The sequence below is a fragment of the Polypterus senegalus genome, chromosome 1, assembly GCF_016835505.1.
Source record: "Polypterus senegalus isolate Bchr_013 chromosome 1, ASM1683550v1, whole genome shotgun sequence".
In the NCBI taxonomy this organism is placed as follows: Eukaryota; Metazoa; Chordata; class Cladistia; order Polypteriformes; family Polypteridae; genus Polypterus; species Polypterus senegalus.
Window position 1 is genome coordinate 241,608,980 of NC_053154.1, and position 24,806 is coordinate 241,633,785.

Here is a 24,806-nt window from a genome sequence, read left to right on the forward strand (position 1 = left end):
ATCCCAAACCAAAGCCTTTCTCTCTTAACACTGCAGAGGAGACAAAACTAATTTTCTTTAATTGCTGGTAATGCCGATAAGGCACATTACCAGAGGCAGAAATTTAGACGTTCACATAGAAAATGTAATTTCTATACCACAGCCGCGCCTTTCAAAAGGGATCTACTACCGAGAGATGATCCATATACATTTTAGCTGCTGTTAGTACTACTTACCTGTTGTGTTACACCGTCTATAAAATGTAGTTTACCCGAAACCACTCCAGTAGTGCTCAATGTACCTGTACTTCTTAAAACGTTAATGTTTTACTGTTTAATAACTTATAGACTACATTTTATTATTTTTCCCTTGCACTCAGAGACCAAAGCTATACACACACATATTGACACATACATATATATACACATATATATACCTGTGTGTATGTTTGTACTGTATGTATGTGTATATATATATATCAATCAATCAATCAATCAACATTTATTTATATAGCACATATTCATACAAAAAAATGTAGCTCAAAGTGCTTTACAAAATGAATAGAAAAATAGAAGACACAATAAAAAATAAACATAAGTCAACATTAATTAACATAGAATAAGAGTAAGGTCCGATGGCCAGGGTGGACAGAAAAAACAAAAAAAAACTCCAAGAGCTGGAGAAAAAAAATAACATCTGTAGGGGTTCCAGACCACAAGACCGCCCAGTCCCCTCTGGGCAATCTACCTAACATAAGTCAAACAGTCCTCTTTGTATTTAGGGTTTTCATATATATATATATACACACACACACCTATCTACATTATATATATATATACACACACACATATACATACATACACACACACACACATATATAATTTGTGTGTTTGTATGTATGTACGTATGTGTGTGTATATATGATGTAGATAGGTATGTGTATATATATATATATATATGTGTGTGTGTATGTAGATATGTATATAGATATGAAGATATGTATGTGTATATACAGTATATATATATATATATGTAGACTCAAACCGATTATGACAGCAGCAATCCAAGCTGTGAGAAAACAGTAAAAAGGAGGCGTGTCAGACGTCGTGGTACATTTTCTGATGCAGCTAGACGAAAGCAACTTCGTGACGCTGCCGCCAAATACACAAAACAATTACATTGACAATCATGTTACGTTATTTTCAAAATGTTTCCTTTTCTTTTTCTTTACTTCTTTAAAACACTACTTCTCCGCTGCGAAGTGCGGATATTTTGCTAGTCTATATATATATATATTTATATTTACAGTGGTACCTCGGTATACGTCCTCTTTGGAATAAGTCCAACTTGGTATACGTCCTATTTTGACGTGAAAAATTTTGCTTGGTATATGACCTTTGTTTGGAATACGACTCTCGAGACAAAGCGAGGACTGCCCACAAGCGTCAGTACGCCTGTTGCTAGCATTCAGTGAACCAACCCGCATGCTACCCTTGTTTATCTCTCTCGAGACAAAGCCACAACTGCCCACGAGCGTTAGTACGCCAATTGCTAGCATTCAGTGAACAACCCGTGCTATAACTTTCTGTGAATTTTCACATGATTTTGTGTTTTTTTGTGTAAATTTGAATTGATTGTTGAAAAGTATGAAGGTGTCATGCGTATCCGGGACTTGGCTGCTGCATACCATATGCCAAGAACGATGGTACTGTATCTACGATTGTGAAAAACATAGACGTTATTAAAAAGTAAAGTAAGGTTAAATTTTCATTTATTTCATCTAATTGCTTTTGTATTTATGTATTTTAGTATTAAGCAGTGTTTAAATTATTTTATACAACCCCATCAATGTATAATATGCCAATAACCATAGGATTTTTTTTCATGGGAACAGATTAATCATTTTCCCTTTATTTCTTATGGGAAAAATTTGTTTGGTATACGTTCTATTTGGTATAAGTCAAAGGATCTGGAACGGATTAAGAATGTATAACGAGGTACATATATATATATGTTATATATATACAGTATATGCAAACTATGTATATATAATGCAAAGTTGACTGACTGAGTCACTCATCAAGAAAAACACTCCCATTTAGTTAAAAAGCTAAATTTGGCAGGATAGTACATCTGGAGCAAATGTATTCTTTGAGAAAGGACATTTCCGTATATCAATATTTAGGGGTAAAAAAGCCCTACAATAATAAAACTAGATACCCTATAATCTCAGAAATGCTATAATTGATTTGATTGAAATTAGGTGAAGTTATAAGAAAAAGAAAAATTAGCCATGTGTTTTTATTTGTTGACAAATTTTTATTTGTCGATATTTATTAACATTATGTTGACGTTCATGGTCTGCGCTGCTCTGAATTCATGCTTTATGCAAACAAAGGAGCAGAAGAGAATGAAAGACTGAACATCAGCAATAACAAATAGGGTGGACAGATGACTAAAGATGGGGTAGTAATTTGGGCAGGATAAAAGAGATGTGATCATGTTTGGCATGTACAGTGAAATGTAAAATATAAGGAGAAAATTTGGCCAAACTCAACGAAGATGCAAAATTCAATGGTTAGTAAGTGTGCTATAAAGCTCCAGTGAGGATGCCAAGCACTGAGGCTGTGAGCTTAGGTGTTGCTTCATAAAAAAATGAAAAGAGAATGAAAGAGAATTAGAGGTATAACTGATGTCCTCAGATCCAAGACAAGCCTGGACCAACTCAGTGCCATCAGGAGGGCGTTAGGGCTTCAGAGGCTGATCTATTGCTCTCAGCCAATTATCTTTTCTTGATTATGTATATACATAATAAATAGCTGTAAGCCCCTGAACTTTTTTCCCATCATATATATTATAGCCCCTGATCAATTTTACAGCATTATGTGAACATGTGTGAAAGTCCAAAGGGACATGTAAGACAGCATGCTGCAATTGCAGAATGGGTTAAGACCCTGAACCCTGCAAATCTTAGAAACCTACCTGGACTTACAGCGTCAACTTAAACTTAACAAGTCTCCAACAAGCTTTTCCACTGTAACATGCATTCCAGTGACCCAATAATATCATTATTACTTATTATTACAACATCTGAGGTACAATTGGTAAAATTTCATTTGCTTGTCCAATTGGAGTACAGGTAGGTGAGGTGATATGCTCATTGTCATGGTGTCAGTACCAGGATGTAAACCCACAAATAATGCATAAAGAAAATCATTCAGTTATATAGAATTTCTAATACATCCAATTAACCAAAAGCACTTTAGCTGAGCCCCATTGACTTATAAAATTTCTTGGCTGAAGCCGTGTAACACAGCTAGTTAATAACTAAAACGAACACTAGTTGCCAGCCAAAGACTGGGAAACATTTGTTTCGTCACATGGTTTGTAAGATACACAGCACATAAATGTAAGTATAAAATATATATCACATTATAAAGTTTAACATAGAATACACTCTGTATTATCTCACATTTTTATTTATAGACTTCTCTTACCTTTCTTAATATCTGGCCATACCATATGTAGCCTCTTTTTAATATTAATATGTATTTTATTTTTTAGTATATTTCAGTTTAGGATAAATAGTATCTTGGTCATGAATGTGGAAAACTGATCTCTTTAAAAAAAATCAATCTCATAAGCCTATTATTGGGTTTCATGAGGCATTTTTTTTCATGTTATGCCATTGTTCCTCCAGTTGCATCTTTCTTTGAAAAGCCAGATGATCTTTTCTTTTTCTGAACCTTTTTTTCTGGATTCGCCTTCTTGTCATTCAGCACATTATTTCACAAAGGAATCCACACTTGATGTAAAACTGTATGTATTAATATTTCAAACATGTCTAATAATGAGGTTTTGTGGTCGGTACAGTTTCCATGGAAGCCACTTTTTTTTTTCTTTTCTCCAAGCAAAGCAGTCTTGGTGCTTCCCTAAGGCTGTGCTGAATATTGTATCAGAAAACAATGTAAAAATAAAATATTATATAGGAAGCCTTTCTTTTCAATAAAATAAATGTACTCAGCAGTAGTCTCATTGTTTTAATATTGAATGAATTATTAGTATTATTTTGCATTAGTTGGCTTATCATTTTGAGTTTGAAAAAATAAATATTTTCCTTTATTTGTGATGATTCTCTGTAAATTCTAGTGCAGGAGTATAGGACAATGATAAGGCACCCAGTTCTACTATAATGACCATTCTCCAGTATTCTAGCATATATTCATTTAGCAATTGATTTCTGAAATCTTTGTCTACTTAACGGTTGTCACAATAAGAGGACTGCCTGAATAAATGATAAGGAACATGCAGTGAGATGCATGCAAACAGCTTTTTGGCACACGAAGAAAATATAATACATGTAATCAATGATGAATGCTTCATAATAATTCAGCTAAAAGCATTCGCTCAGTCTTTACGGCAATCATTATTAGCGATAAGAGTACCTCTCAAAGAATGAAAGAAAAGTACTGTATTCCCTTCAAGTAACATCCAAAACATTCACTCAGTAGATAAGGCACAGCAGTTTACAATTTGCTAGCAAAGTAAAGAATTTGAAAGCGTAAATGATTGTTCTAAGATTTAAAAATAAATGTGATTTAAAATAGGTCTCTGATAGGTTTTTGATTTCTGAGTGATCATGAATATTACCAAATATATGTATCCTCATACTATGTGCGGATACAGTCATGAAGGATTAATGCAATAATTATGCTTAGCATTATCCCATTTTTTATTCAATTTATTATAGCTGCTACAATGGGATACTTGTCTTAACTGTTTACATACAAATCTTAGATTCAGTATGCACAGGTGCTAAAACCATCATCCCTTTCATTGTCAAATTTACTAAGGTAGATGGATTGGCAGATAATCTCAAATCTGTTGAATCATCAAAGAGGGACTTGGACAGCATACAGGCTTGTGTTTTGATTTATAGCAGATCAAATTTAACATAACTGATTGTAAAGTATTACACATAGGAAGTCAAAATGTTAGGTTTGAATACACTATAGGAGGTTTGAAAATTGAAAGTAGACCTTATGAGAAGGATTTAGGAGTTGTAGTGGACTCAACACTATCAACTCCCAGACAGTGTTCAGAAGCTGATCAAGGCATTCACAAAATTACTGCACCCAAGAAAAACAAAATTACATTGCGGCAAAATGCTTTAAAATCCACAAGTCTCTTACATTTAATTAGCCAGAATTATATGTAATTATAATTATATAATTACCCAGAATTAATTCAGGATGAAGCATAAAAAATGGATGAAACATACAAAATACAAAACAGTACTTTGTTGGGTCCATCCTCCATTGTGTCTCTGCCCTGTGAAATTTCTACCCTTGTTAACCACTTGTCAATTGGTTAATCATTCATATACAAGTGTGCTGTTTCTTAGCTTTCTCATTTCTTCTACAGTAAAGGGTAAATTCTTGCTGAGTGGGTGAATGGTTTTGTCACTCCCTGTTACTCTGTACTGTTTATCCCAAGTATTTAAACTCATCCACTTTCACAAACTCTACTCTCTGCATCCTCACCATTCCTCTGACCTCCCTCTCATTTACACACATGTATTTTGTCTTGTTTCTACTGACCTTCATTCCTCTCCTCTCTAGAGCATATCTCCACCTCTCCAGGGTCTCCTCAACCTGCTACCTACTATCACTACAGATCACAATGTCATTGGCAAATATCATAGTCCAAGGGGAATTCCTGTCTAATCTCCTCTGTCAACCTGTCCATCACCCTTGCAAATAAGAAAAGGCTCAGAGTCAATCTCTGATGTAATCCCACCTCCACCTTGCATGTATCCATCACTCCTACAGCAGACTTCACCACTGTCACACTTCCCTCGTACATATCCTGAACAACTCTTACATACTTCACTGCCACTCCCAACTTCCTTATACAATGCCACAACTCCTCCCTATGAACCTTGTCATATGCTTTCTCCAGATCCACAATGACGAAATGCAACTCCTTCTGGTCTTCTCTATACTTCTCCATCAGCACATTCGGAGCAAACATCATATCTATGGTGCTTTTTCCTGGCATGAAACCATACTGCTGCTCACTAATCATCACCCCACTTCTTAACCTAGCTTCCACTACTCTTTTCCATAACTTCATTGTGGCTCATCAATTTTATCCCTCAGTAGTTCCTAAAGCTTTGTACATCTCCTTCATTCTTAAAAATTGGTACAAGTACACTTCTCTTCCACTCCTCAGGCATCCTCTCACTTTCCAAGATTGCATTAAACAATCTGGTTAAAAACTCCACTGCAATCTCTCCTAAACACCCAATGCTTCCACATGTATGCCATTCTTCATCCTCTTCATAGCTGTTCTTGTCTGCATATTGATCAAATAAAATTTTACATCGGATGCCATTCCTGGCGTAACCGTCCCCTTTTATCCAGGCTTGGGTCTGGCACGAAGAAACACACTGGTTTGTGCATCCCCAGTGGCCTGGTTTCTTTATATTTCTTTGTGCATTTTGTTATTTCATCATTTATTTATTTACTTATATTTATTTATTAGACTCTTACAAGTAAATGCTCACAGGATCATCTAATTATCACTGTATTGAATAGACATTATCAGTCTTCATCTCTCTGATATGGATAGTAGCTATTGACACTCCTGGAAAATGTATTTTATGTGTTTTCCAATTAGAGAAAAACAACAAAGCTCACTAGCATTAACATTAGGAACTCTGATTGCTGTGATCCGCACCTGCTGAAGCATTATTCACTGAATGCAAAATGGAAAGCTGGTGTAATTTTACAAACATTTCATAACACTCAAGAAAGCAGTTTTCAGTTCCCAACAGCAGGCTTTTGTATATATGTTACATTTACAAATGTGATCAAGTTTAGGTCTTGATTATTAAATCAATAAACTTGTAAAAAAAAGCAATAGTTATTGCACTTTAAGAGGGATAGTCAGAATTATAGCCCTCAATCAAACAACTTTTGCATATAATCTTATATAGTGAAGTAATGTATTTAGCTTTTCTACACAGTTGAGACTATCCCAAGGTACTTTACAAGTAAACATTTGTAGTTAAACTCATTTTGGATCTGTGTCACAATTTGATGATGTGTTCAGGCTCACACAGTAGGCCAGAACACAAGGACAGAAAGGGCAGTCTTGTGCTTTAATTTATGTCTAGGTGGAATGCCCATTGGGGCTGAGTAGTCTTTTGGCCTTGGTACCCCTGCAGATTTTGAGTTTTTTCTCCAGCTTAACTTGAGTTTTTTTTTTGTCCTCCTGGCCATCTGACCACATCATCAGACTCATCTTTGGAGACTTAGAACGTGATACTAAGCATTAGACTCTACTTTTCTACTAATTATACCTGTATATGTATGTTAAATAAGCCTGAATTGATTTGTTTTTAATGTGACTTATTCATTACTATCTTACCTAATTGAACTTGGTGTTTGTTTGCCATCTTGTAAAGCATTTTGAGCTACATGTTGTTATTGTTTAAAGACCAGTGCTTTGTGCTCTGGATTATACTACCTGACAATGAAAGCTATCATTTTGTTAGCTTAATGGAATTACAATTTTGTAATGTGCTGCATTTTTAAAATGGATAGGGTTAGGACTGAATTAACAATGTAAAGATTCATCAAGCATCACAATAATAAAAAGCTACAGTGTTGTTATTTTTAATTGCTTACATACTCAGAATGCATATTTGCATTGTTAATCATTAATTACATCCATAATAATAACCTCCTAAACTTTTCAGAAGTCTCATTGGAAACCACTTCATCCACAGTATTACTATATGACAGATAAGTACTTGCAGTACCACACAATCCTTTTTTGGTATCACTGATTCAGTTAGGTAATCATTCCTCACTTTACTTTCAGACTGGCATAACACTAGATCTCAGTAATGATATATTAATTTATTACAGTGATACACTTTAAAATAATTATTGTTTTTATCAAATGAAACTTCACTGAGAAAAACAACAGATCTGTCAAGAAAGTCGTACTATAGTTTGACCTTTCTCTCACACTGTCTGTAAAGCGTATAGGCATAGAATCAATTCAACTCTTCATTACACTTTGGTCACGATTTTCCGGAGTTCAGTGAATCTTAACCTCACCTTCTTCACACTGACAGGAGGAGATTGAATCGTTCATGCTGGCCCGTTAAGGTCCTTCTAGAAATATGTGAGATTGAGCCCTGGGGAAGAGATGCTTCAACATTTGTCTTTCTAGCAGTGCTGCTTCTGGATGTATACATGGTCTGATGCCCTTCAGTCATTATTTTAAGTAGAAGACATGTTATAAGTGTTATAAGAAAATGTCAGCAAGACAAAATACCAAATGACATGTTCCTTAATGATCACACTCTTAGGCATGATATGAGTGTATCATTTGTATCATTTACCCTATACTTATGAATTTTATGGTCAATATTGATGTAATAAGATTCTAAAGTAGCCAGGATCTCATTATAATAAGAAAATATTAAAATTACCTCTTTAGTTACTCCACCTTGTTTTGTTCACCCAGGTGGAACATTTATACAGATTTGGTCAAGGCCATGTCAAGGGCTGGGACTTTTTCATATCACTCTTATTGAGAGATTTCCTGGCAAATTCTATATGTGTAGATGTAATTATTTCAGCATTAATTTCATGTCTTCACAACCCTGTAATTGGATTATGCTGCTTCAATAGATGGATGGATGGATTAATTTCACGTTCAATAGAGGGAAGAAGCTTTCTGTTTTTAATAAACACAAACATCCTGCAGGAAATGGCTGTCTCCATGTTTAGCCAGAATGTATCTCAGTGTGTAACCAATAATCTGTGTCACATACTGACAGAATGGGGTCAGAGAAGGAAAAAATAAAAGGAATCCATAACTTGCTACATTCTTAGAATTTTTATTTCTAAGAAATTCATCTGTTACACACAAATATTGGAAGTTTCACATTTTGTTCAAAATTTATGTTTGCCCGAAGCATTTTAAAGATAAATATGGGCTTATGCTTTTTTTTGTACTATTCAAAATAAACAATAATAATGAGAACAAAATAATATGTAAAATAAAGTTGTCAGATACAATTCAGTACGTGACACAATGTAATGAAGTGTAAAAGGGGGTTGTCATAAAATCCTGCATGAGCAGCTCAAACTAATGCAGCATTTAAAAATTACAGATAAGTTTCATTTAGATGCATGCTGTGATGGGCACACCCCCTTCGCTGTGGGGCATCATGAGAGCAAACACCTCCTTATACATTTTGAAGCACAATAAAATCAGTTTCAAGACTCCAGCTGTGAAGAAAAGCAACTACTGTCACAGAAAATATAGATGGTATAAGATATAATGTTGACACAATTATTGCAAGGGTTTCTGACTCAGATTACCTTATTAAGTCAATCTGTATTTCAGTTTCATTTATATTTATTGGTTTTCACATTACAAGGTGCTTACAGAACAGTGCAAGTAACAGTAATAAAATTAAATAACTTACGAAGTTCAGAATAAGATAAATTTCAAGGAAACAGACTTTGAAGTCTGTACACAAATAACATAAACTAATTTAATTTTGATAAAAATGGATGGTGGTGCAGCCTTTCAACAAAGACCCAGAATCCAAGTCGTAGGCGCTACCTGCACCTAGTTTGCATGTTCTCTGAGTCTCTGTGTGCTTCCTTTGGGTGTTCAATTTTGCTTCTACAGTCCAAAGATTATGTGGGTTAGGTGGATTGCGGATGTGAAATTGGCCCCTGATTTGTGTGTGTGTGTGTGTGTTTTCCCCGTGACAGACTGACACCCTGTCCTGACTGGGCTCACAAGTATCACTTTCAGTCAGAGCAAACCATAATACTTTGTCTATTTGGAGACCATTTTGAGTCATAACGTGTACAACCACATCACTGTTCATGAGCTGCTTTACCCAAATATAAAGAGTACAATTGTAAACTATAGAGCAACAAAATACATAAAAATACAACATATGTACGCTACCAGTCAAAAGTTTTAGAACAACTCAGTTTTTCAGATTTTTCTTAAATTTAATCAGTTGAAATGCATTGAATGGCCTAAAATGGTGAAAAAGTAAGCAGTAAACTGTTAGAGGTTTAAATTTTAAGTTTAGGTTAGCAAAAACTGAAAAATGGAAATTTTAGAATATTACAGGGAACATCTAATAGATGACAACCTACAAATGTTCTGCAGGAATTAAAGTAAATTAAGCCTTGCAAGTTGAAGCAAACAATTTACACATGTGTTCCAACTTCTGTTGATTACTTAAAGGCTGCCTGTCTTAAAGCAGAGTTACATATCTGGCACACAACTGCCTCCTGTTCATGACATATATAACACATTCTGCCTTAAAAGGACCTCAGCCATCCAGCAAATGGTGAAAGACAATAAAAAAGTCTCAACCATTAGATTTCAGGGACAGTTTTTATCCTTGAGTTATAAGGCTACTCAACACTGGGGACTCCATAAATGTTCCCAATATATGTGTTGTTGTATCCATTGTTGTTTGCAATATAGGACTGTCACTAGTCTGAGGGAGACATGCAAATAAAGATCTCATTGTACACTGTATATATTACAATAAACTTGATTTTCAGCTATCATTTTATTACTGCAGTAATACTCTTCAATCAGTTTAATGTTAAAGTTGTGTAACAGAAAAACACGTAGACATATGTACTGCTAACACACAACCTAAATGTTATTCTTTGGTTTCATGGGCCAAATTTCCTTTATAAAACAGAATTTAACAAACATCCACCACCAAAGTGCAGGGCACCAACACCAGGGACATCATAGATAAATTAAAAAATGATTGCACATGTCCATAACAGCAAAAAAGGAAATACATGCTTTCAAAATCAGTTCAGGAATCCAATAAATTACAGCATTTACTTTTAGTTCCTATAAGATGTTGCCGTTTTTGCGTTTTCCAATAAAGACTTAATAAAAAAAATAAATTTAAACTTATCAATACTTGCACCACCATTAAACACGTCTATATAATTTCCACATGCGGCAACTGCTTTGGCTTCTTTGCTGTTTAATAGTTAGTCAAATTAACTTGGCAAGAAACTATAAAAGACTGGTTGCAGACAAATAAAACCCTTCTGACTGAGTAATACTAAATACTTTTAATATCTATCAGCTTTTTCTATAAACACATATTCTACCCTTAATCATACTTAACATAAAACAGCACAGACTTCAAAGATATGTACCTTCTATTGAGACGTGTAGTTCAATGTTATACAAGTAAAATAGAGATCTAAAATAGAATGCCAGATACACCTCCTTTAAAAAAGAATCACATGGCAAATCAGTATATACTGTATATTATAGAAAAGCAAAAATATTTTCATAAACTTTGGAAACTTGGAAAGATTATCTAATACAACAGCTGGGCCTATTTTTCTTCTACATTTCAGTCTCAATGCCTTTGTATTCAATAGTTAGGATTAAAAAAACATAGCTGAATAGAAAGGCGTAATGCTGTGCAATTTAAGCGGGCTAATGAAGAATAATATGGCTAGTGGTATAGTGTCAAGCAGAATTCATAGTGTTATACAGCTCACTGACGGTGTGCAAGGAGTTATGGCTAAAGGTGAAAAATGCATTCATGAGGACAAATCTGGAATATTGTGTGTAATTCTGTTCACCATTTTAAAAGAAATGCCCAAAAGTGCTCTGAAAAGCCAGAGAAGAGATACTATGTTTATTGTAGAACTGCATCGTATGAACTTTGAGGAAATGCTGAAGTAGTTTGATTTTTCAAGTCAAGAAAACAGAAGTTAAGAGATGACATGGGTGAAATATAATAAACTAGCCAAAGCCCGCCGTAACATACGGCAGTGTAAGAATAGGAACGGAAAACGATGAGAAAGGAATTCAGTATAACAAAGGCTTAAGAAACCACCGTCGTAGTATAACGAGCAAGGAGTGAAACCAATGCCAATGGTCGAGAGAGTACCTTCCTGTAGCAGGTTACGGAAAAGATAGACATATATAGGTAGACGCCGCATTCACTGTGCTGCCCAGTTGACACGATAAGTCAGCGCGTCTGCCCTATTGCGAGTGGTAAGAGTGCCATTTAAACTAATACAGGTAGACATGGAAACCGGGTTTCCTGATGAAAAAAACAATAACGTTTTAAACAGCATCATTTACATACAACAGATTTTGGCGAATCGTTTACATGCAATTATTTATATTCATTTATACACTAAATGTGTGCGTATCCCATGGTCTTAGAGTTGGTGGGCAGGGCTCTGTGAGTTGACGGGTATGGCTCTCTGTCTTGCATGCGCTCTCTGTCTTGCTTACCCTTAGTTAGAGTTGCCGGGCGGGCTTAGGTGGGTGTGGCTCTCTGTCTTGCATGTGCTCTCTGTCTTGCTTGCCCTTAGTTAGAGTTGGTGGGCGGCGCTCTGTGAGTTGGCGATCGTGGCTCTCTGTCTTACATGCGGTGTAAAGTCAACGTGGCTCAGAGGTGCATGTTGACTTTTGCACAGACGAAAGTGACCGAGGCTGTGTTTGGTGAGTTGTTGCGTGCCTCGAGAGCAACGCTGGACTCGGGAGGATGGCTACAGTTGGCGTGCGTGACTCTGTCGTGCGTATCCCATGACGCGGTAGGAAGGTTAGAGTTGGCGGGCGGGGCTCTGTTGAGCGTATTCCATGGTCTTAGAGTTGGTGAGCGGGGCTCTGTCTTGCTTGCGCTTACTGTCTTGCGTGCCCTCAGTGTCTTGCTTGCGCTCAGTGTCTTGCGTGCCCTTAGTGAATTATATATATAGGTTATGAAGGCAAGAAACAATGTACATATTAGCTGTTACTTGAAAATCATTTTTTGAAGGTGAATTTTGCACAAATATTCTTATCATGTGGAGAAGTGTACATAAAACAAAAAAATAAAAAATAGTGCATCTGTGAGGTGCACTGTGATAAGAGTTCTGTGGCAAAGTGCAATTTTAATAAATCACATGTTCCAGAGTGTGTAGGCTCTGAGCGGATGTAGGTGCACATGTGAGTGTGCACTCACTGCTCTGTGGTTGATTGGGGTGCTTGGCTAGTTTGCATAATCACAAGCTAAAGTGAGCAGGTCAGTCAAGTGCTTCATTCACACCTCAGAGCAGGTGGAGAACAGCACCTGCAGCCAGTTGTTTCTATAAAATTTGCCTGCATGGCAGAAAAGAAAATGAGGGATGAGAATGAGTAAAGACACAAAGGATTTGAGAGAAGCAAGAACAGAGGTTATGGAGAATATAAAAGAGAAAGAGGCAGGATAGAGGAGGAGCCTGCCCGAGTGGGATGGCAGCAGGTAGAAGATGACCCCTATAGTAGAGCAGGGCTGGTGCTTGAGTGGCAGGGGTTGTTCCTGCTGAGCGATTTTGAGGAGCAGTAGTGATCAGCTACTCCAGCAGGGCTCCTGGGAACCTGTGCCATGTTAAGGTTGACTTTACCTGTTGGTGGACATCTCTGAGCAGACATCAGTTTTTAGGAAGCACTATGGCTCAAAATTGTATTCTAAAGAATAAATGCTGCCTGGGATTTTAACCATATTTTTATGTATGTATTTATTGGACATTTTTAATCTCCACTTGTCACCTTCAAGATCTGAAGCACTGCACTTTTGAACACTATTTATTTATTTATTTTTTTAAAAACACCCAACATTTTTCACCAACCATTGATGTCTATGTATGCCCTCATTTGACCAGAATTCTCGGTTATTGACGGTTCCAATTTCAAGAAGCAACCAGAAAGCAACCAGGAATCATGGAGCTGACCTGGACCATCACATGCACCTTAGGATTCTTAACTTGTTACTTGATTATATTTTGAAAATATCAGGCATATAGGCTCAACACACTGAATGGCTGAACTTATTCAAAATTTAAATATTTTCTTAAACAGCTTTAAATGTTAATGTGTCAATGAGCTATTAATGATAATGGAATCATAGCAACTACTCTATATGGCTTAATTAGGGAGTATACTATAAGAAAAATGCAGTTTGCTAATAAGATAAAATGATAACATGGCAGAGATAAGATTTTTAAAGGCTAGGCTATTAACAATAACTGCTATCAAGCTGGAAAGGAGAAAACAGAAAAGAGGCTTTAAAAGCCTTGTGCGTTATGAGCGTGTGTTGCCTCTAGCAGTGCATCTGATTCACTAATTCACGTACAAAGTAAGGAGATAGTGGGCAATTGATCAAGAGAATTAGAGAACCAAATAAATGAAACAGATTCATTCCACTTATAAAAATACATCCAAGGTAAAATCAATAAAATCAAATCTCCTCAATAAGTAATAGAAAGTTAAAACACAGCAGAAAGTCCTCAGCTCTTTCACTTGTGCTCTCGCTCTCTGTTTTTCTATTGCTCTTGATGTTATATTTCAAACAAAACACCTGCAGGCATTTTTAATTCTTTTTTCTTTCCCCTTACGTTACTTTTTCCTGAAGAAATGCAACCAGCAGGTCAGGTAAAATTAGCTTTATTGACAAAATGACATTTTTGCACGAGTTACACGTTCAAGCCATTGGCAGACACCAGCTTACTCAGCAGGGAAGCAATCCCTGGCACACAAGCTATTTCGTGATATTTGCGTTTTCTGTGAACAGCCCCTGAGACCACCATTACTGATTGGAAAAAACAGCAGAAAAGGAAACAATATTCTGTTGAAAGTCTCTTGCAGTGGATATCTTGAGACTACAAAAGCTATGGGAAGTGTTTTCAACCCGTCAGGCTAAATATGCAAGATTAACAAAAAAAAGCTAAGGAATAATTAATTACAGAGATGCTTACTCTCAAATACTGTGTATTCTGTGAGATGCATTTCAGTGCAAACCCTTATTTGTTGATCACATTTCATCACTTCTGTATTGTACTGTTATGTTTTTTCTGTTTCTACCTTGCACTCCCTGATGACAATAAATATGGTGAAGTAAGTAGAGAAACTTAATGGAAGTACATATTTAGTGCAATCTTATTCTAAGTAGACTTTTGAAAAGTTTCAAATGCAAAATAGTATTTTAGTATGTGTAAGTAGGAATAGTTGATACACCAGTTGATCTGACATTATTCTTGAGATACAGATTTCACAAAAACTGTTTTAACAGTATGTTACAAATTATCACCATCAAATCTATTTCACTAGCAGAGTGTTAATTGTTTTGATGGAAAAAAGTTGCACCAGTGTGCACAAGTAATTAAAAACTGTGGTCTGAAAAGTATATATGAAAGCATTACACCGTTATCCACTGAAACTATCTTCATTTTTAGTGTACCTCTATTAAATTCAGTTCTAAGTCATTGCCAGCTAAGAACATAGGCCTCAAGCACATTTGTGCAAGTTGACTTCAAAACATGCCTTTTTTTGTAGGTGAATCTATCTATCTATCTATCTATCTATTGTGGAAGACTGCCAGCTTCCCATGCCGGTTCACACCCCCAGGCCGCCAGGAGGAGCTCTCCCGACAGCAGGACCATGCCCCGAGGTCCAGCAGGGCCTTATGGACTTTGTAGTGTTTTAACACAACCCTGCTGGATACCTTGGGGGCCACCAGGAGTCGCTGTAGGGGGGCTTATGGGTTCTTTTATGCCCTATGACCCGGGAGTACGTCAGGGTCACATGACAGGAAGGAATGACGTGCTCCCGGGTTAAAGAAAAGGACTGATTGCCCTGACCCGGAAGGAGTAAGGAACTATGGACTGTCGGGACAGGAATACCTCCGGGTCAGGGGCTATAAAATGACGGTGCCTCAGTCCAGACAACGAGCTGAGCTGGGAGGAAGGGTGGCTAAGTGTCTGGGCGAGGAGGAGACTTTATTAATAGTGTTTTGGGGTTTATTGTATGAGTAGTGTGGAGGGTGCTTGGTGCACAGAAGAACAAAATAAAAAGGTTCTGGACTTTTACCTGGTGTCTGGAGTTGTACCTGAGGGTTCAAGGGTGCACTACTGCCCCCTACTGTCACACTGGCGTAGTCGGCAGGATACTCTGGCCGTCTGTTGGCAGAGGACCTGCATTAAAAACAAATTTTGTGTGGGCAGACAACCCTCGGGGATTCCCCATCTTTTCACGGAGGTGCAAACACCACCCGCTACCGAGAAAGCTGCAACTGTGCGTGCCATCCCGTTCTGCAGAACCATGGGCAAGAAGACCGGGAAAAAGAAGGTCAATCCCAGCTGGCTGCAGGGCCTGACGGACGCCGAGAGGTCCTGGACCTACCTGACCGGGAGCGAGGAGGACCGAGAACTAATTCGGGCCGAGTTAGACCGGGTAGCGCGTCAATCGGGACACGGACCGTTGTCGAGCGCCTCGGACTCCCTAGATAGTCCGGGGGTTCCGCCATCCACTATGGAGGGAGCTGCAGGTGAACCGCCCGATGTTTCGGGTTTATTCTTGTCATGTTTTGTAGACGCCGCCGAGAAAATCACAGCGGCGTCTCGGATGACTGCCTCATGCTCCAACAAAATGGCCGCGGCTCCCAGAAGGCAGACCAGGACGCGAGACGGCTAGCGACGGCTCCCCACGAGGAAGAACGGGCACAGGCTAAAGCCGAGCAAATCCGAGCGGGGCGACAGCCGGAACGTTGCAGAATCGCGACTCCCGAAGATTACTACCGGGAGTTGGAGCGGGATCGGCTACGTTCCGAGGTAAGTGCTGGGAGAGCACTCGAACCGCCGGAGCCTTTAATTTCTTGTTTTACAGAGGCCTGTCTGCACAAAGCGGACAAAGAGCACGCCGTCTCAGACCTAGGCAAGATGGCCGCGACAAGAAGAAGCCGGGCCAGTCTAGGAGTCCGAAAAGGGGAAGCCCATACGGCGAAAGCCACCACGTGACCTCGCGCGATGGAGGCCGGGAAGACGGTCAGAAAGGATCGCCGGTGAGGTCAGTAATTCCCCGACGGATCCGAGCTTCCTGAAAGGGAAGGAGGCGGCGGCAAGACAGCGCCACAATTTAAAAAGAATCAAGAGGAGCGGGAAGTGACTGATCGGTCTGCTGACAAATTAAAAAAGGCAGATCGCAGTCCGCTGCGGCAGGCTACTCGTTCCTCTTCGGACTCCATGTCCCAGAAGCCTCCGCGAAGCCCAGCAGAGCACGTGCCAGGAGCGGGCGTGCTCATTGGCTCCGACCGGTAGGTGAAACGAATCGAGCGGACTTAACCCCGGCCGAAATAACTAACTTTGTGGACTTACGACAGCTCGAAAAATACCTCGAGCCCGTGTATGCTTTCTTCCAGGGAGTGAAGGAACTGAAGGCTCGTGTAGACGAGCTGGGAGCTACAGCTGAGGCGCCGCTGAAAGGATTAGTGGAATACCTGCGGCGATTAGGCCGAGAAGCCCCGGTCTCGAGTGATTTGGCGGTGTAGGTGAGTGAGATCTGTGCCGTATATCATAAGGGGACACAGTGCGATCTGGCCCCGCTATTAATAAACAGCGAGTGTCAAAGCACTGTGAACCCGACAGTGGAGCGTGGAGTGATGACTGACCGGGAGGGGGAGGAAGCGATCGAGCCGAGGCATGCGTGTGAAGTGGCCTTCCGGAGCGAGTCGCCACTCCAGGACCCGACCGGTGTAATAAGGCGTTGGCGTTAGTTACCGGAGGGGCGGAGGAAGTGCCAATCTCCGGTACAGCTAAACAGTGCTGTTACCGGGCGATCGGTACTAATGACGCCGCCGAAACAAAACAGAACAATGGGCGTGCAAACAGCAAAGAGGCTCTCTCTTTTCCATAGGGAGCCTCAGGCTGAGCCCAAGCCCCAGATCAAACGGGAAATCCCCAAAAGAAAAGGTGGGTCTCCCAATATAATGGAGCGAGAGGTTGAAAGCAGTAAAGCGGCCGTAAAACCCTCCTTGGCGGAGACAGGGGCGGAGATATTTCTAACGGAGTTCCCGAGGTGTTTCTGGTCTCGCAGAGGGGGACAACCAGGAGGACTTCGCCGATGCTACAACTGCCGGCGGCCGGGCCACGAGTGGCGCCATTGTTCCCGGGGGGACAGAAGGTACGTCGTTCCCCCAAGGTTCGCTAGAGGACAAGGACAACGCAGCCAAGGTCCGGCAGACACGTCTTCCTGGAGGAGGACGTCCCTCGCGGGGCTGGACGCTCCGCCCCAGAAGTCGTCGCTAAGGGGGAGGGACTGTGGAAGACTGCCAGCTTCCCATGCCGGTTCACACCCCCAGGCCGCCAGGAGGAGCTCTCCCGACAGCAGGACCATGCCCGAGGTCCAGCAGGGCCTTATGGACTTTGTAGTGTTTTAACACAACCCTGCTGGACACCTTGGGGGCCACTAGGAGTCGCTGTAGGGGGGCTTATGGGTTCTTTTATGCCCTATGACCCGGGAGTACGTCAGGGTCACATGACAGGAAGGAATGACGTGCTCCCGGGTTAAAGAAAAGGACTGATTGCCCTGACCCGGAAGGAGTAAGGAACTATGGACTGTCGGGACAGGAATACCTCCGGGTCAGGGGCTATAAAAGGACGATGCCTCAGTCCAGACAACGAGCTGAGCTGGGAGGAAGTGTCTGGGCGAGGAGGAGACTTTATTAATAGTGTTTTGGGGTTTATTGTATGAGTAGTGTGGAGGGTGCTTGGTGCACAGAAGAACAAAATAAAAAGGTTCTGGACTTTTACCTGGTGTCTGGAGTTGTACCTGAGGGTTCAAGGGTGCACTACTGCCCCCTACTGTCACACTATCTATCTATCTATCTATCTATCTATCTATCTATCTATCTATCTATCTATCTATCTATCTATCTATCTATCTATCTATCTATCTGATTGTTCTGCCACAGGAAAAATCATCAGACAAAAATACATAAACTAAAGTGAACTAGAAGATGAGAACTAGTTCAAACAAATAGAGGCAGAAATAAGAACCTGTTATAAATCAAAATGTCAACATCCAATACCAAAACTCAAAGATGAGAAAACATTAGTCATATACATGTCAAAATAATAAGAATCCATCCATAATCTTGGACAGATATCTGTCCAGCATGCAGTACCAACTTTAATGCCATATTTAAATACCATCACTATGGTGATGTTGTAGCCTGGCAATGCAATCTCACATCATAACAACTGGCTTCACAAACTGTCAACACCAACAAAAAAATGCATTTGGCCAAATTGTCCAGAAAGCATCCTGATTTGAATAGGGAACAGAAGACGAAATGTTGTTTTAATACTGGGACAAGATCTAAAACCAGAATGTCAAATATAGTAAATAATTATTTCAAAACTATAAGCCAATTTTTTATTAGAAATCTAATGGACAGAATGCAAGTAGAGGAATCTGTATCTTGTCTAACCAGATAGTGTAATTGCTTTCTACTGTCACACAGCTAACATCTTCCACTGCACACTCCCATTAATCCCTGCATAGTAACACCTTGACAACAGTTAACAAAACTGCCCTACAATGATGGTGCACATGGAAAAATACTCATGGGATCTCAGTAAGAAGAAATGCATTTTCAACTCAAAAAATGTATAAAAGTCAAAAAAGTGTCTTGAAGCAGACTCAAGAATTTCTGAAAAAATTTAAAATGAAACTAAATTTCAGTATAACAAAATGGCAACTTTGAAAATACAAAAAAAGTCAACAACAGATTTTCACAGAAGAAAAATCATAAAATATCTTTGTTTTGAGTTAAAGATTTTAAAATTTTGTTTCTAGTCTGGATTTTAAATTTCATATTAGGATGTTGGTTTTATATGTTTAATTATTTCTACTATTTTTGGCTTTTTGTGGGCCTTTGATTTTCTGTAATTTTTTTTATCCTGCATTTTGATTGTGTTTTGATTTTTGTCATTTACATTTTTGAATTCTTTGTAAGTTTTAATTTACTTTTTTCTCAGCTAATAAATGTCCTTCATTATTTTATGATTTAATTGTGGTCAGGATTTTTTAGAGAATGCCTGCAATCTGACCCTGGACTAGGTTCACCTCTGTTGATCTGTGCTGAAGAAAGTTCAATGAAAAAGTAATTATAAAAAGAACATTTCCATAAAGCAAAAGAACAAGAGGCTAATACTGTTTTTACAGAGATTATACCTAAAGAAAATAACTTCTGTTAGATAACCCTTAGATAAAGAGAATAAAGGTCTAAGAGACAAAGTACATGAAGGAATAGAGATATATTAGATGAAAGAATGAAAGACAGATAATTAGTGATAGCAGACCAGAAAGCTTGAATGCCAGTGAGCATTCTCAAAGCATGTGCAAAAATGTGCTTGGAGCATTCATCCTATACAGATGGCAGTTAGGATCCACAGCCAGGCTAATGGCTTAATGCTTATACATATTTGAATTGCATGTGTTGATAGTTTAGGTTCTTAGCAATTGTTTCAAAAAGTTGATTTCCTTGAGACTGGGGAAACACTAGGAAGACCTCATTCTAGACTGAAATATTGTTAGTGGCCTGTAGGATGCCTACCACAGACATACATGTAGAGCTGTCACTGGCTTCAAAGTATGATAAAGAGAGAAAAACAAAATGAGGAGGAAGTGTAGATGATTCTGGCACAGTGTTCACCTTAAGAATAGAAATACTCTGTAAGTAAAAGTAATAGAGAAATGGAGGTTATTTTAACTGTACCGCAATGGCTGGATTGTCCAGAGCCCAGAGTCATTATAAAAATCCCGGAGAGTCAGACTACCCCAACATATCCAAGGTGGGAAGGAGATGAGGTTACCCCAAATACACGACAACAAATTGTGGACTATTGGGCTGTGAGAGTGTCAAAATGAACAAGAACCAAAGAAAAACTCTTCCTGTGCCTACTTTGTAATGTGTATGAAAGAAAGACACCACATTTTAATCCTCATCTATTCTAAGAGCAGAGAAAGGAAGAACAATGAGAGATCTACACGCCACTAAATTAGATTTAATAAAAAACCTGGATTAACTGGGGTGGGGATCTAGCTAGATCTAAATCCAAAGAAAGTGTAAACACCCAAAGAGCCATCCATCCATTATATAGCCTGCTATATACTAACTACAGGGTCACGGGGGTCTGCTGGAGTCAATCTCAGCTAACACAGGGCGCAAGGCAGTAAACAAACCCTTGGGTAGGGTGCCAGCCCACTGCAGGGCACACCCAAAGATACAGTTCCAAATATAATAAAGACCCCATCATCTGACCTATTACAATGAGAAAACAGAAACAAGAAAGTATGATGATAAAGGAGGCAAGAGACTGATGTATTGTAAAGATACATCAGTAGTTTGAAGTTATGGATCTCTGTAGAGAAGGATAGGTATCATTACTAGGATATTTAAATAAAGTGACCAATGGGATGCTAGAAGGAAAAACACATTGGTGAGAGAGGGGATTTAAGGAAAAAAAATGCAGATTTAGACCAATTAACTTTTTAATGAGATAGCCTTTAAAATAAGCTAAACAAGCTAAGCACATGTGGGAAATTAGAGGGTCAAAATGAGGACAATGGACAAAGTAACACAGAAGGCTGTAAAGTAAATCTGATGCTTAGTGCTGAGTGGCAATATCTCTTCTTGCTGCTCCACAGCTTTAATGAGAGTCATTTATTTATTTTAATGGTTGTTCAAAGTTATAGGAATGAGGTACAGACAGTATCCAAAGGAAACTATTATTTAAATTTGCCCAAACTGATTTATTCAGTCAGTTCTTTCACTACATAGTGATGCAAGCAGTTTGTACGTTTGCCTCACAGCTCAACTACAAGTATAGTTAGTGCCTGTGTGGGGTTTGCAAATTCACCTCATGTCAGTATGCCTTTTTTTACCTGAGCACTTTGGTTTCCTCTCATATTCTAAGGATCTATGCGGAGAGTAGAATGTCAGTGCCTGAACTACTCGATCAATGTTCCCTTTGTGTTAGACAAGGCTTAGTGACTTCAGCATTTCCCCTGAAATGAATGACATTTGCAGCATTGTGAAAAATTACTTAGGGGGCTAACATCTTTCCTGTCTTTCTACTTGATTGCAATCATTTTGCCTTTTTGTCATGCACCTACTTGCACCACAGAGAATCTTGATTCACCAGTCACATCATGGTGGCTCGGTCATACAGTGTCATATGCATCAGTTTCACTATCCTTATCAACATCTGATGACTACATCACATTGTCAACACTACTGCTTAATTCAACTAATGGTTCAGCTTCAGTTCTTTCTAAAACTGGCTTTACAGCTTCTCATTTACATGCCATTGTGCTCTGCTTAAAGGCTTCATTCCACTCATGAATATCAATGAGTCACCATACAGTGGCAAAATGAATAGAAATAGTCATGATTTTTGCAGCATGTTTTCATGTCACCCCGAATGTGACTCAGGAATAATGCATTTGCATAGACTTCATACACAGGGTTAATGCTAAAGAATGTTAAAGTCTAGTGCTCAATGCAGTTTTAAAAGGCTTCATCCACCCCATCCCTACATTTGAGATAAGCCACTTTCTGTTTAGTGATTAGTGATGAGCGAACGTTGTCAAGTTTACTTTGCCGTGAGGTCCGAAATCACGTAAATGTTTGTAATATTCTCTGAACTTGTCAAACTGCATTAAAGTTAATGGGGAAAGACTGAACTAGATTTGACTCGAATATAATGGTGCAGTTGTCTTTAAAGTGTCCCTGAGGGCTAGGGAAATGTCTGGGCCACTTTTTGTGTACAAAAAGGTGACCTGAGCTGTGTGGCAGCAGTGCCCACCACTGCACCACCGTGCCTCAGTGAGATCAAAGAAGAAAGAATGCAGTCAGTGACACGCAACCATATATTTCATCAAAACAAAGTGGAAATGCCAAAATCTTAGTCAAAAGTCAGAAAAAATATGTAGGCCTTTTAAAGGAAGAAAATTCAACGTGGCATGTCATGATTGAAACTGCTGCCTTTTTCTGTTTTTTGAAGTCACGCAGAAGACTCTCTAAACTGTCTGTGCTGATGCTTTGCACTTTTTATTCTATCAATGTGATAGAAACGTCTTGTAAATAGTAATACATCTTTCATTATTATTATTATTATTTTACAGAGTCTCCTCTGTTGGTTGGTTGTGTCAGACTCCTTGAAGGTTTATTTTCACTCTAGCCACGTCACATAGCTAATTATTATGCATGCATAGGCCAAGCGCCTCCATCTCTTATGTTGATGTTAAACTTGAACATCGACCTGCACATTTGGCTAGAAGCACAGATGCAGAGTATGTAAAGCAAATGATCAGCATTATATACCCATCCCATCAATGCTGACTGTCCTAGCTCTGGAGGACATCGCACTGGCCTAGCAAAGCATTATAGGGCAGTGGTATTTAAAAAAAAATAAAATAAACTGGCCGAATTATCAGTAAATAATTTGACAAACAAAGGCAAATACAGCAAATTCGCTTTGGCGAAATTTGCTGATGAACACTAGTGAACATGAATGGAAATTGTTTGTAATTCCTGCTGCAATATTCAGAAGTATATAAAATATTGTTTATTGCTAGACAAACATATAAGCATGCTACAGGACTTTTAATGGGAAAGCTAAATGAAAAGCCTATGCAGAATAAAGTCATATTAGTCAAAATAAATAAATAAAGTACCAGAGTGCAATAATATATTTAAGTATGTTTGTTTTTTTTTAAATATATGTATACATTTAAAGAATGAACTACCATAATCAAGTTTGACTCCTTAAGATAATTGGGTTACATTATTTAGATTATATTACTTAGTATTAAAATAGATTTTTCAAATTACTACTCATATACCATAAACACTTTTTTCAGTACCCTGTCAGCTAAAATCAAGAAACCCTGAGACTTTAGGTGATGCAGCTGTCAAATCTACACCATTTCAGTCAGTGACACTTAATTAACCCTGCATTCTATGGGCTGGATATAGGAAAGGAACTAAATTAGGAATCTTGGCCTACTTGGTGTCTGCCTTAGGCTGGAAAGTGACATCAAAGCTCACCAGGCTATTTCTCGTTTCATTTTAAAGTGAGTTGTATCATAACAACATTAAATCTCTGCAGCTATCTTTGGATTTTTTTTTTGTCACAAGGTGGTACATCAGGTTTAACACTGTCAGGTCTTGTCAAAAGAATTCAATTTAGATGCTTCATTCCAAGTAATAGTAAATTACCACTTCAGAAAATATATGCCCCTCATTCTTTCCACACAGAGTGTGTGGGACATTTCTTCACATGGCAATTTAGCTCCATGATTGCAGATGTCACAGCCTACTTTTGTTGCCAACAGAATAAGTTGTATATCATACTGATATTCCTCTGTTCAGTCAATTGGGCAGATACCAATAATTCAAACGGCGTCACCATTTATTACTCCAAGTATCAAAAGATATACTGATAAAAATCTGTCAGCTAACATCTCAATGAATTCCTTTACTTGTTTTTTACATGAATACACACAGAATGTCATTAATTTAGTGTACCCTTAACTGTCTCAGCAACACATGTCCTTCGTTAATAATTATATGTTTCCTCACAAAACAGTTGTATAATATATATTATGTTACACTGGTGGGTGTAGGTCTGTTAATATTTTTCATTTGTAACAGGGAGAGTTATCCTATTGGTAGAGGTGTAGAAAACACAAGGATTGAATGACTAAACAGTTGCATAATACAAACTTATAGATCCCCTATCATTAAAGCAAAAGACCTACTAATTGGTCATGGAAAAGTAAGCCAACACAAAGCACACCTACCATGCAAGCCTGATGATTGTGGTCCATTGTACCTGGAAAAAGTCAGAGCGAATGGTAGCTCCATAAGATGAGGCTGTTGAGACATATCTGAGAATGAACAGGAAGGG

General features: G+C 38.6%; 1 long non-coding RNA gene across 1 annotated transcript in view; it reads right to left on the reverse strand.

Moving 5' to 3' along the window:
- LOC120519019 overlaps window positions 1-24,806 on the reverse strand; it is an 82,135-nt gene that overhangs the window by 13,205 nt on the left and 44,124 nt on the right. Inside the window, exon 3 of the long non-coding RNA XR_005631363.1 lies at window positions 24,700-24,786. This is a non-coding gene — a long non-coding RNA (uncharacterized LOC120519019). The remainder of the gene's footprint in view (window positions 1-24,699; window positions 24,787-24,806) is intronic.